This window comes from Haliaeetus albicilla, chromosome 2 (assembly GCF_947461875.1).
Source record: "Haliaeetus albicilla chromosome 2, bHalAlb1.1, whole genome shotgun sequence".
Classification (NCBI taxonomy): domain Eukaryota; kingdom Metazoa; phylum Chordata; class Aves; order Accipitriformes; family Accipitridae; genus Haliaeetus; species Haliaeetus albicilla.
The window spans coordinates 20686691-20701067 of record NC_091484.1 but is presented as its reverse complement, the minus strand read 5'-3'; positions in this window follow the sequence as shown (position 1 = coordinate 20701067).

Genomic DNA, 14377 nt, shown 5'->3' with positions numbered 1-14377 from the left:
ATTTGCATTGATAATATCTGAACATGTACCCAGGGCTCTGGAATGGCAGGCTTCAATTGCCTTCCTCTGAATGTCATAGCTTTTAGATTTGAGACACCAGTCATACTACTCATCTTTAATGATACTACAGATAAGTTAGTAGTACTCAGGAGATTTATCAGCCTGACTTTGTTTAATCACTCCATTTTCAGTTAACATAGTGACCCCAAACAGTGCATTTCCAGAGGATGATTAGATTGTTTCAGATGGTTGAAGTCTTTGGCCTTCTTTGCTCCTTCATTTTACAATGCACTAGGAACCTTGTGCATTTTTGTATGAACATATAAAAGTCTAACACTTGTGCCCCTTAATTTCCTTTACAAGGCTTTAAACATTTTTCAGTTGTTCTTAAATGAATTAGTATGTACTGTATAGCCTGCCTAGCACTTAAGACAACTTGGCATGGGTTCCAGTAGTTCTGGATGAACAACTACTTGTGTTTTCAGTCACAGAAAATGTTTTCCTTCCTACACGCCTGATGAGGGAAAAGACTAACAAGGAATACTATAGGCTGAGATTTCAAAGCCATTACAGATGTAGATGCACGGCTCCCACTAACTGTAGCAAGAATCATGCTTCTAAGTCCTGTTTTGAAAGTCTTTGCTATAGTGTTTGCTGCTTTGAAAGGTTTATGTTTTTTTCAGACACCAGCCTAAATGTTTTATCATCCCTTCCTGAAACAGTATTTTAAAGCTTCTTTTGCTCCTTGCCATAATATCATGCCTTTGTTCTCCTGTTCTTTCAACCTTGGCCAAACTGTTAGAGAACACATGGATACTTCCTTTTTATTTTCTACCTCAATAATAAGAGCACTCATCTAAGTTGCAGAGGTTAATTGCTCTTTTTTTTGTTTGAGGGGTTTGGGACATGTTTGCTTTTGTGGATCCTCTTCCTGGGATCTTAGGTCTCCTTATGATTTGCAGAAGAACAGTTTATATACCTGTCTCAAAGACAGAGCTGCCATCTCAACAATATAGGCAAAACTGAATTTTACTGTCCGAAATAGGATGGATGGGCTAGAGCTGTATTGCCACAAAAGAAACTGGGAGAAATCAGAAGGTAAAATTACATGAAGAAGCATAGGATCAGCACGCTTCTACTGCAGCCAGCAAGCAGTGCCTCCAGCCTTGCTCCTGAGCAGCTGCCGCTGCTGCCCTGCATGTTCAGGTTCCCCCCACAGCAAAAGCAATACATTTTGCTCTTCAGGGCTTTGGTATAGGCAGCAAAGCAGGCAGCAGGTTTGGGACTGGTCTGTCCCCACCTTGTCCACAAACATATAAACACACAGACTATTTGATGTTGAGGAAGTGCCTTGTCAGCTTGTGCCTAAAGCTGCTCAAGGCTGTGGATTCCCCCAGTGATCTAGAAGCCTAGAAACTAAGATCTGCAATGTTCAAGTGTCTCTCACGCGTACAAAAACTTATGACTTAAAATATTTTTGAAACTTGTATTATTCTGGAAATGTGAATCTGCGATGCAGCTGTGATGAGATGGACACTTTCACCAGAATGAACACACTGGAAAAACTAGAAAGACACAAATAGCAACTGTCCGGATGCTACAGTAGAAATAAATTGGACGCTGATCATAAGATCCAAGTGGGTATTTAGAGTTAGTGTAAATAGAAATACCAAATTAAGCAAATAACATGTAATTTTGAGATGAATTGCTCTATGTGCCAAGCATATAACTTTGCACTGAGTATGCACTATATGATAACAGCAGACTAGGGGAGACATTTTAAAACCTAAAATCACATGAGAAATTGCAAACCACAAAAAAGAATACTTTACTAAAAGTCACACGTGCATATGATCATAAACAAAACTGCAGTATGGTTAAAGACAACTCTAGCTTAGGAAGGAGGTTTCCGTTATCGTGTAACCTCAAGAAAAAACAGATCGTACACCCAAGTTTCAGCTATACCAGATCCTGATTGAAGAAAATGTTAAAAATCATCTGTATAAACATGCCTAAGCACAGGAGAAATGAATGCTTATCCTAATTTTTGTGTTAGAATACACTGCTAATTCCCTGTTTACTGCTTTGGTTCTGGAGTATGTCCACATAAAATAAGTTGCATGGCTAGGGCTAAACCAATTATTCAAATACAAAGACAACAAATGGAATGACAATAATGGATTTCTGCTTTATCTGTGATTCATGAGAAGGGCTGAGCGTGCATCCAGATGGAGAAATTATTTAGAAAAGACAAAAAAGACCCAAGAAAAGGAAACGGAGAACTCTATATCATCTTCATTTAAATAATGACAGCCATAAGAATTAATAAGTACACCAAGCTGTTGGAATAAAATTGAGAAAAGAAACAGAACTCTGCAGAATTTCCCCCATCATTGAATATGACATAAATAATCTTAAAATGAACAATGACTTCATTTTTGTTTTGCTCCACACTTTGCTGATGTTGAATTAACAAATGCCTTAAAATAGATTTCTCCATGTGAAGTTGCTTTGAAAAGTAGCACTTGCAAGAAGTGTTTTAAGCTAGTGAGGAAATCACAAGTTTAAAAAAAATAAAATGCAAGCTTTTGCAAAAATGTTGTGTGATGATCTGCACTTTTGCTAGTGAGGAAAGCAATGATTCTTAAACATGATAAAGTTCAGGCATAAACCTGGTTCTGTAAGTGCTATGTATCTCTGTGATGGAAAGGACCGTAGCAGGGAGCTTGTTCACGAAACACAAATGTGGCTTCAGCTATTTTTACTGGGTTTCCTTATTTATATCCACAAGACGTTATAAACTAGTGGTTCTACTTTGCTCCACCCAACCTCACATGTATCAGATATCCAGATGTAGAGCTGCAAGGTACAAGACTCATTTTAAATTTGAGTACGGGATGCCTGCAATTCCCATAATCTAATTTTAAGACTAAAACATTTCATTTCAGCATTAGGGTAACCTTTTTCCCCCCAAGAGACCTTCTGATTTTTCTTTTGTAATGTTATTGTGAATTTTGTGATGTTTCACTGTTTTATTAAAAGCATGCCTGTGAGAAACAAAATTTCATGAGAACCTCAGCTTCTATTTTAAAAAAAAGGTGGGTGGGGGGGGATAGGTGAAATAAATCTGCTTCAAAATTTGGGATAATAGTATCTAAAAACACCTTATGATTGTCATTAGGTCATTACTTTTTTTTTTATTTAACTATTTGGGATCAGAAATAGCAGAATAAATTTTGCTGTTGTTGGTATGCCAGCAAATACATTTCTTTCTAATACAATTTATTCCAGTTACATAACCAAAATAAACGATGACAGCAAAGTGACTTTTCACTGTCATTCTTTATGCAGCTCTACTTGGGAATCTAAAATAAGGGGCTTGTGGATGCTTCTTGGTTGGCTGATGAGCTGGAAAAATAGGGAAAAATTAATTCAGAATTAAATGAAAATGCAAACAATCACATTTGGAGGAATATAAAGTGCTGATTTAAAAGAAGAATAAGAAGAACCATGCATTTCAGGTAAATGCGCAATGTTGTATTCACTGAAAATATTTGACTGTGTCTTCAGGTCAGTTACCACTCTTCCTTAACTCACTTATTTACATTGGTTTCAAAATGAAATATTAAAACACTTTATCAGCTATCAAAATAAAATATTATTTTTTTACTTGCAATATGGTTTCCTGTTTTTATTTCCAGCTGAAAATCATTTGGTCTGAATTAGAAACTCATATTGGTTTCCAGGAACCAGATCTTTCTTTTGACAAATTTGCTAATCACTGAACTTCTTGGCCATGTGGGGTCCTAAGTCACAGTCCTTCATTTGAATATCTAATCTCTACATTATTATTATACACTGCCACTCCATCATACTTTTTATTGTTAGGTGCCAAAAAATCCCAGAAAAAAACCCCACCCTAACATAGAATTGCAGTCCTGACTACTGTAAAGGCTGAGGCAATATATAATTTCACACTCCCTTCCGTAGCTTGGGATGCTGTGATAGATTTAGACCCTTTTTTGCACATGCAAGGTCAGTGCTTCCAGGACCACTGCTCCTTCGCCACTACCCCGTATGCCACAGCATCTTGCATTCTGTTGGAGAATGGAGGTGCCCTACCTACGGGGCTGGGCTGCTGCAACCCTGCCTTTTTCCACCAGCCTCCATTTACGGGTAGAAATGTGGTCCCCTCTTGCATGCTCTCCTTGGAGTCAACAGCTTACACCGCTCCATGCCCCAAGCCTGTTTCTCTGCTGTGCCGCGGTGGTTGGAAGCTTTGCATTGTACTGAGCCCACCTGATGTCCATGCCGACGTTCATGTGTGCAGGTATACAATTCCTGACACTGGTGTCCCGTCATAACACAACCTTGCCATGAAACCTCAAAGCTGGGGGAGCTGCTTCCAGCTCAGGTGCCACCATCGGGGAATGTTTTACAGGGAGTAACTCCCCGAGAAGGCCACTGTAGGGGAGGGAGGACGGAACATGCTGCACTAAATGGAGGGCAGACACCTTCAGAATTTCTTGTCAGGCATCAGCGAGTTTCTCTTTTTCCTAATCTGCGCCCTAACACTCAGCCTAACCTGAAGCTACATAGCCACAGGAACAATTCCCAGCTTTGTTTCCAGTCAAAACCTAACGGGCTTTGGGATACCATCTGATCCTTCCCCTCCTGCACTTGGGTACAACTGTAAGAAACCTGCCACCTGGAAGAGAAAAATGTCTCTCTTTTTTCATGCAGGGGACCGCAGTCCTGCATTTCACAGGCCTTCTGTGCCATCTGCCGACGGCACGGCGCGGTCGGCTGGGCCACCACGGACCCCCTCCCCGCCAGCCGCTGCCTGGGCAGGGGGGGCGGTGGCTCTGCGGGTGGTCTCCTCGGGGAGGCATAGGAAGGTGGGAGAGGAAACAGGGAAAGGGAAAAATCAGGAGGAGGAGGAAAAAAATATTTGGTGTATCCAAAATTTTCCATGTGCCCCTGATGCTGCTACTGGTATTCCCCTAATTCCCTTGTTCCTGCCAGCCTCCATCCTCTGACCTCGAGCCCCTGCAACAACAGTGTTGTTCCAGTTCTTTCCCCAGGAACCTACTTGGCCACTGATGCAAAATTTCCTTGTACTGCTTCAACCCGTTTTCAGGCAGCAATATCCATTTTTCTCCTACACAGTAAGTAACCTACAGTCTGCCTTGAGTGTATCTTCTCAGATTTTTCTACCAGGTCCTCAGGTGCGAAATCCACATGGTGAGTGAAAGGTTGCTGGCCTGCATCAGCTATCTATTTATATTTCTTAAGTTGATTAGGCTTTTCTCTGGTTTGTTTTTATCTCAGTATTTTTGTTTGTTTGTTTTCTACTTACTGGTTGGATGGCATCCAAGCAGTTGTAAACTGTAATGTCTTTTTGGATTATGGATGGTAAAATATGTATTTTTTTTTTTTTACTCTCTTATTTTCAGCAAATATTAGTGTTGTCTGTAATAAATGCTATCTCAACAGGAGAAAATAATAAGCTCATATCCACATGCACTACTTCTAATTTCTTCCCGGTAGACAAGTATACCAGTCTATACCTTAACAAAGAAGTTATCTTCAAATACTTTTGGAACATGTATTCAACACCATACCAGCAATACACAGCCTGATTTTCATTTATACAAAAGCCGATTTATAATGCTCAGGAAGCCTTGCAAGGCTTAAAGCAGATGTCTGCACCCACTTAAAGCTTTCTTTCCACACCGGAGTTGTGTACCTGAATAGTTGCTCAGGACTTGCTGTTGCTGAACCAGGTTAAGTGTGCCACACCTAACACCTTACTCAGGGCAAAAACTATGTAAGTTGCATGTTTGCATAATGATGCACGTATTTTCTTTTGTGGCAATAATTTTCATACATTTGCAGACCTTCACTTCAAGTCTCAGAAAGCATGCTGACAGTGAGCTATAAAGAGGCCTTGTGATTTATTCTCTTGCAGTGGCCTCAACATTTTGTCCTCTTTTCCTTCCACTGTTTGCATAGATCTAAATTGTTATTAATACAGAAGCCATCTGAATACAAAAACACACCCTACTATTGTAAAGTGTGACTGTTGAATTAAGTCAAAATTGGCTAAATAGTAAAGAATCACTTGGTATAATTAGACAAACTCATATATGCATATACAGAGACTTAGTTTTGTAGGTAACTGAGTGAAAATCATGAGCTTAAGGACTTATTCTCATATTTAATCTTCATGATTTTGGATTCTATATTCAAGTGGACACCATGAGGGAAATGGATTCATCCCCTGAAAGGGATGAATACAGTCTCTGCTGGAGGATCAGAATGCCTCAGCTGGACTCCCTATCCAAATGGGAATAAATCTCTTTCTAATGGAAATGCTGATGTCCAGAGCATGTGTCTGCCATAGCCCTGCCATCTCTGAGAAGTAAACACATGCTTGACTAGTCATGGAGTTTGAATTCCTCCTTGTTCTTCCAAGCCATATATGGGGAGATTTTCAGAAACAGGAGGGCTAAACCCCAGGAAAGAAGATTCCAATTCCATTAGTGCTAAAATTACAGGGACTGTAAGACAAAGATAAGGCATCTTTGAAGAGTAAAGTAGAGAGAGAGGACAAAAACCTTGCAGTATTTCTTGAGGTAAAGCTTACAACAGGAGAAATATAAGAAAAACTTGAAGATGCAGTCACAAGCTTTCTTCTTGTAAGGTGTCCTTTGGTGTGAACTCCTTTGCCTTCTTTAGCTTTACTTTCCTTCAAGCACCAAGGGGTGCAGTTCTTCTCCTTTTCCAGGTAGTAGTGACAATGAGGAAGAAGAATGAGAAGCATGCTCTCCACAAAGACCTTTGGGACTTATTTGTGGAAGTCTTGAGGAGGAAGAGACCTCCAGAGTCAGTTCAAGAGAGGAAAGCAGCAAAAATCCATCACACGAGAGACAGACAGACTCATTCTTGAATGTGGACAACAGAGTGGACATCATTCCACGAGAAAGCAACATTTATTGTATCCTGGGGTAGGGAATGTACATACAAGGATGGCTTCTCAATCTCTTGAATTACATGAAAAATTTAATTATGACTGACTGAACTTTTATGCACTGCTTCAGAAATGGGAGACCTCAGGGCCTCTGACCCACTATAAGCAGCAGGTCAGGGGATCCAGGTTCTAGGACCAAGGTTCTCTCCAGTATTTAGGTACTTCCTTTCTACCCATAGCACTCCTTTAAAAACATATGAAACACTGAAAATAGCAGAATTTTTGCTGGAGTTAGGCCTCTGTTGCACTTGCACATTTAAAGTTATTTTCCAATATGAGTTTTCCTCCCTCTTTCCTTCTTTGTCCTCTGACTTTTCATTTTCTTCCTCATTTATTGCCTGCTCCTCTCCAGTCTTGTTCCACATACACAGTCCCTATTCTCAACACTACTAATCAATTGTTGTCACAACCCCCCTCCTTGTTATCACCTCATTTTAGATCATCCGCTGTATTTACAAAGAAGATCTGTGGCAGACCCATTAGTGAAACTCAGGTGTCAATCTTTAAGACCCAAGCTAGTTTTCAACTGCAAACTTAGTGTTTCTTCTCCTGCTCCCCCACCTCAAAACAAACGCCCAGGTGAACATTACAGGTTTGGTCCTGTTCTCCTGCTTCCAGAGCTCTTTGTCTTCTCTTGGGTTGTTTTTTTGGTTGGTTTTTTTTTCAGGTGTTGGCAAAATGCGAAGGCACTGCCATGTATTTCATTGTAGAAGACTGATAATCACTGAGTTACATAGAACCGTCATGATAAACAACCACTGAATGGCAGATCAGGGTAAAAATAGCATTTTCCTTAGTATATTAGGAGCCGGGTGGTCTCCAGCTCACAGCTGGGTCAGGGGATACTTGGGATGAAATTTTTTCATAAAAGCTTATTGAGGGATTAGCTGGTATATAATAATAAAAAGTAGGGCAGGAAGGGATCTTCAGAGATCATCTCCTTGGCTCAAGCGAAGATCAGTTTATAATTAAACCACCTCTGAAAGATGTTTATCTTATTTGTTTTTAAGAGCCTCCAATAATGGAGATTCCACGGGTCTTTTAAAGAGTCTGATGCTTAACTATTCTTTCCTTAGGAATTGGCCCTAACATCTAACCTGATCCAGACTGTAATTTCAGCCCTTCACTCCTTATCCAGTGCTTCTGCCTCTTCTTATAGCAACCTTTTGCCTGTTTGAAAACCGATATTGCATTGCCTCCAATTACTCTTCTCCAGGCTATTTTTCACATCCTCCTTGTGTAGACTTCAAGGGATTTTTTCCACTGTGTGTATGTGTTTAGTGGAGGGGAAATCTACTTTGTGACTACCATGGCTGATGTAAAATGAGATTGACAGTAAGCGATAAAAGAGATTAGGAAAAATCCCTATCCTTCAGTGGGTCCACATCTTTCCTGAGTGCAGTGCTCACTATCAGACACATTCCTTTAACTGCGATCTCACCAGTACTAACTGGAGTCAATAGATGACTTCATGAGTGAGATATGAATCTCCTTTTCACATACTCCAGTGTAACATTTTGTCCTTCCACAGCTTTACGACACTGTTGACTGATTTCACTATAATGTAAGAGATTTTTTTATCAGTTTACTGTAAAGTAAGACTGTCATAATTTATTCTGCATTCTTTCCTCTGCAATTTTTCTACTAATGCTGGCAATAAGGCTTATAGTGACAGCTGAAATGTGGAGGTTCCACACTGCTTGCAAAATGCACTTCTGCATATGCATACAGCATGTAAACATGAAGTTACTTTAAACCTGGTACAGGTAGTTTGTGAGCTGTTAGTGAGCAATGAAGTTCTTTCTGTTTGAAAAGTGGGTAGAATTTTTCCAAGTATCACCTCAACAGATGGGAAAAGGGAAACCTTTGTAAAGAGAAAACGTCCTTTAAAACTTTATCACCTTTTTCTGATAGTCATTCTGCATTTCTCTGCTCCCCCGCATAATCCCAACAGTGTGTTCTTGCACCCAAAACCAGGACTAAGTATTCACCCCATCCAGCATAGTTTTCTACCCTTTGACATCCTTTTCTCCTTCCATTAAGTAGTAATTTTAAAAGCATCTTTCCTGTGAATTATTTCTTCAGAGAAACCCAGGATTACCAGTGGGCCACAGTTCCCTTGTAGCGCAGCCCTGGGGCTTGTTCTGGAGCCTCAGCTCTACTCACTATTGGTGAAATTATTTGTGACTTTATGATGTGGCAGTTGCATGGAAAAAAATGGCTAAAGACAAGTATGTCTGCTCCATTTGAAATATTCCTTCCATGCCTAGCAGTGCCGTTTGATTTTTAGTATTTTATAGATACTTTTTATACATGCATGCATGCAAACACACACTTATATGAGTATGTGTACACTTGGAAGTGCGTCATTTAGTGAACTCTCCTCATTTTGCTATCAGACTAACATGAGAAAATGAATGCTGTACTATATTCAGGCTTCAGTCCATCATCAATATATACATTGATATATATCATCAATGTAAGCTCTCCAGAAGGAAAACCCTCTGAACTCCTACATGACATGCTATGGGGAATCGCTGGGAAACCAGTTGTAGAGTCTTGAGGAGCTGGAGTGGTTGCACCTGCCTCATGAAACAATAAGCCAGCTGCTGCTCTCTGAGCATAATGACTTGTTCTGTCAAGCTAAAAATATTTCAGAATATTAAACAAACAGTATATTTTAAAAAGAAGTGTCCCCCCCCTCACATAACCCCTTCAGTGCTACCTGCTGCATGCTTCTTAAGTGCGCCAGGCTAGGGATTTTTGTTGGCTATAGATGCTGCTGTTGATTTGAATTGCTAAAATCAAAAGCAAGTAGGATTTTATAATGGTAGGGATAGGGTGGGCAGAGCAGCCCATGTCTTGTGTGAAGGTAAATGGGGCTTTGGGGTGAGAGACGAGTGTCACAAGGGGTCTGTGGTTACTTGTGAGAGATGCATTGGCAGAAGGGCAGGGATGGTCCCAGGTTCACTTGCAGGATGGTGTGTGTTGGTGCTCCAGGGGACACTCACAGGGGAGTGAAACCACCTACAGTACCCCACATCGCTCACAAAGAGAGACGGTGATGGCAAACACAAACAGGAGAGGAGTCTGTAAAGAACACCTCCATACATAATAGGTGATTTGTACCTGCAGAGTCAGAATGATCACCAGGAGCAATACAAATCTGTGACAGATGTATTTACAATTTGTACTGGAAACACAGGCCTGGTTGTTCTTACTTTGTATGTCAGAGCGCATGTATGTCAGAGCGCTTCCTTATGTGGAATTACTCAACATTTACAAGTCAGGTGTGATTCAAGGTCTGCATAGATCAGTGGTTTAATTTAAGTTAACAGCAACTCTGACAAAGCAGCAGCCTTATAGTAAGCAAGAAATGACAATGCCCTGGCCAACCTGTTCTCTGTCCAATCAAAGCACCCCGATTTGGCCTGCTAGTCTAGATGAAAGTGTATCTTGAAACAGAAATTAATGTGTTAATTCGGGAGGTGGGGGATAAAATTGCTTTTTTAGTAAGCATATATAAACACTTGGCATACTGTTTTTTAACCAAGATGATGCAGAAGAGGATACCTTAGGCAGTAGAGGGCACTGTGACCTCAAAAATACGCTCCGAACTGGGCTGTGGTTGTACCTATTTGTCAGCACAGCTGATGGGACACAGGCAAACGCGTTATTCCAATTGAATAACGCTATTCAGCACTATTTGTTTCACAGTAGTTCAAGAGACTAGAGTGGTGATGTGAAAAAGTAAGGGGGAACAGACTGATAGGTCGTGTAAAGCCATGATGCCTATGAATGAACTGTATTTCCACATGAAAAATTGAAAGAAAGGGATTAATTCCATCTAGTTATTTGACGCTGTGGCACATCTTAATGTTGTGGGAACACAGTCTCTAAAGCCTGATTTGGGTGCTGTTGTTAGCAAGGTCTCAGAATGTATAATGAAAGCACACAAATAGTCAGGATCATGATTTGAGACAGATTATCAAAAAGTTAAAAAGGTGAGGAAGGAGATGAGAAAGACACAAACTGCTGCTGTTAGTCACCAACAAGGACTCCACATGGGATTTTAAAAATTTTTGTGTGTAAAATTTGTATTACATTTTTAGTTTTGTGTGGGTATAAATTAAAGAGCTTGTAGCCTCAGCATCATTTTTTCTCCTCTTGATAAGGTCTCTGGCAAAAAGACCAGATTTACCAAGAAAGGGTGCCTTGCAGCCCTCAAAGTGACCATGTTAGTCACTTCAATTTGTCACAAAGAATTCACCTTTTCTCAGTCATATACAGGAAGCAAACAACATTGCCAAGTCATGGCTTTGTTTGTCATTTAAGGGATGTTTGATGTGTAGGACCATCTTGCCTTCAGTCTGGTCTGCCATTTTGCTTAGTTTGCCAAAGTTACTTTCTATCACTGTCTGTGGGTAATTAATCTGTCTCTTCTCTACCTTTGTTAACCAGGGCAGTAAAGGATATACTGAAATGAATATCAGGGTAAGCAAAGGGTGAAACAGAAATAAACTTGCTAACATCTGAACAGGCAAACTTAGACCCTGCCACTGTTTCTGATACGGCTGTCTCTAAGTATTCCATAGTGGTCCACAAGCTTCGCTCACTCTCTTGCCAAAGTAGATTTGCCAGTAAATCTCCAGCAGTGTAGTTTACTGACTTTGATAGGGCAACATATTTCAAGAGCCCTACTATTTCTCACATCTGGCTGCTCTGCCAGTGGTTAACTGAAAAGCTATTCTGTGAGCACTTCCAGGTCATCGCTTTTCTCATGTTTCCGTTCTAAGTCCATTGCTGACCTTCCCGTATTTCCACGATAAATGGTGTCCATATTCTCAATCTCGCATAGAGGGTATCTGCCATGAAATAGAGTAATAGCTCAGCCCATGTTCATATGATCCTGTTCTGTTGTCACTTAGTTCCTGCTTGCGCTGCAAGCTGTCTCCTCTGTCTTCTCTGATGTGTCTTTTGGCAGCAGCTACTTATAGACACACCAGGTAAACACTGACTCCGCAAAAAAGGAAGCAAAACCATGGTGGCTAGTAAATCAGGTTAGGGTAAGCTGGATCCATCACTTCTCCGTGTAATAGTGAGTTCTGTGGTCCTCGGATAATTTGCTCGATAATTTGCTCCTCCAAATAGAAGCATAACGAGATGCAGTTGCTCTGGCTGTGAATCATGGTATCTATGCCAAATTAGCATGACTACTTGCTGTGGCCAAATGCCACGCAGTGAGAACGTGGAGCGTACAGCAAGAGATCTTCATTTTGAAAGCTGTAAGGAGATTATATCGTGCAGAGGATAAAGTTAAAAGTCCTCAGAACGGTGAAGAATTACAGGAACATTCCAGGCTCCAGTTGGGAGGAGATGATCACACTCCATGCTCTAAGAATGGGGCACTGGCAAATCTCCCAAATCAGCTGCTCAACAGGGCAAGTGGACAGCTGTGCTGCTTTGATCGTACTGTCTGCAGCAAGGAAAGAAGAGTAACTGGAGATATGTTAGATCCATGAGGCTACCAGTGTAGCTTGAATTTTCTCCTGATATTCATAGTATTTCTTGTTCCTTTAACTATTTTTTTTTTTTTTCAGAGCTGCAGGGAAGTATTTAAGGTAGCATGAAAATGGTACTGCAAACTGAAAGCCAAGAAATCAGAAAAAGTCTGGTGGAGAATAATTGGGTTTTCTGAGTCACTAGTGTTCTTCAGTGTTATTCTGGCAGCAGGCAGTTTGAGACTTACAATCATCTTTTTAGAAATGAAGGAGGTAATTGCTGTGTCAAAGAAAGAAGGGTCTTCAGGACCTCTCATTCTAAAAATACGATTTTTTGTTGCCAGGGTAGGCAAGCTGGGTAAATTGTTCTCATTTGCTTCTACTAGAAACAAGCTTTTGCTTGTATGAGAAGTTAGCCGTACAGACATAGATGTTCCAGTTTGTGATGGGTTGACCCTGGCTGGACGCCAGGTGCCCACCAAAGCTGTTCTATCACTCCCCCATCCTCAGCTGGACAGGGGAGAGAAAAAATATAACAAAAAACTTGCGGGTCGAGATAAGGACAGGAGAGATCATTCACTAATTACCGTCATGGGCAAAACAGACTCAGCTTGGGGAAAATTAGCTCAATTTATTACAAATCAACCAGAGTAAGGTAATGAGAAATAAAACCAAATCTCAGAACACCTTCCCTCCACCCCTCCCTTCTTCCCGGGCACAACTTCACTCCCGGAATTCTTCACCAAGCCCCCCCAGCGGCACAAGGGGGACGGGGATGGGGTTTACGGTCATCACACGTTATTTTCTGCCGCTTCAATCCTCCTCAGGGGGGAGGGCTCATCACACTCTTCCCCTGCTCCAGTGTGGGGTCCCACCCACGGGAGACAGTCCTCCACGAACTTCTCCAACGTGGGCCATTCCCACGGGCTGCAGTTCTTCACGAACTGCTCCAGCGTGGGTCCCCCCCGGGGTCACAAGTCCTGCCAGAAAACCTGCTCCAGCATGGGCTCCTCTCTCCACAGATCCGCAGGTCCTGCCAGGAGCCTGCTCCAGCGCGGGGTTCCCACGGGGTCACAGCCTCCTTCGGGAACCTACCTGCTCTGGCATGGGGTCCTCCACAGGCTGCAGGTGGATATCTGCTCCACCGTGGACCTCCATGGACTGCAGGGGGACAACCTGCCTCACCATGGTCTTCACCACAGGCTGCAGGGGAATCTTCGCTCCGGCACCTGGAGCACCTCCTCCCCCTCCTTCTTCATTGACCTTGGTGTCCGCAGGGTTGTTTCTCTTACATGTTCTCACTCCTCGCTCTGGCGGCTGTTTTCTCACTGTCCCAACTTTTTTTTCCTTCTTAAAAAATGTTATCACAGAGGTGTTACCACTATCGCTGATTGGCTTGGCCTTGGCCAGCGGCAGGTCTGTCTTAGAGCCGGCTGGTATGGGCTCTCTCGAACACAGGGGAAGCTTCCAGCAGCTTCTTACAGAAGCCACCCCTGTAACCCCCCCGCTACCAAAACCTTGACACACAAAACCAATACACAGTTCTATATGGTTACATACATATATATAGTTAAAATGCAACTGCAATTTTAAAAGTGTGAGAAGATAGAAGCGAACAGACATGTGCAAGTAGAGATCAGATTGCTGTATTACTAACTCACCAGGAGCATATTTTTCCCTCTTCAGGATACAGTCAATGCATGTTTAAAGGAGTTAACTCAAGGCAGGATATTTGTATCCTGCAGAAAGAGAACTGGCCCCACAGAGCTGTTAAATAGGACAAGTTGCACACTCTAAACTTGTTTGCCACTACCTTCTGCTTTTTTTTTTCCTGGCTGATTCC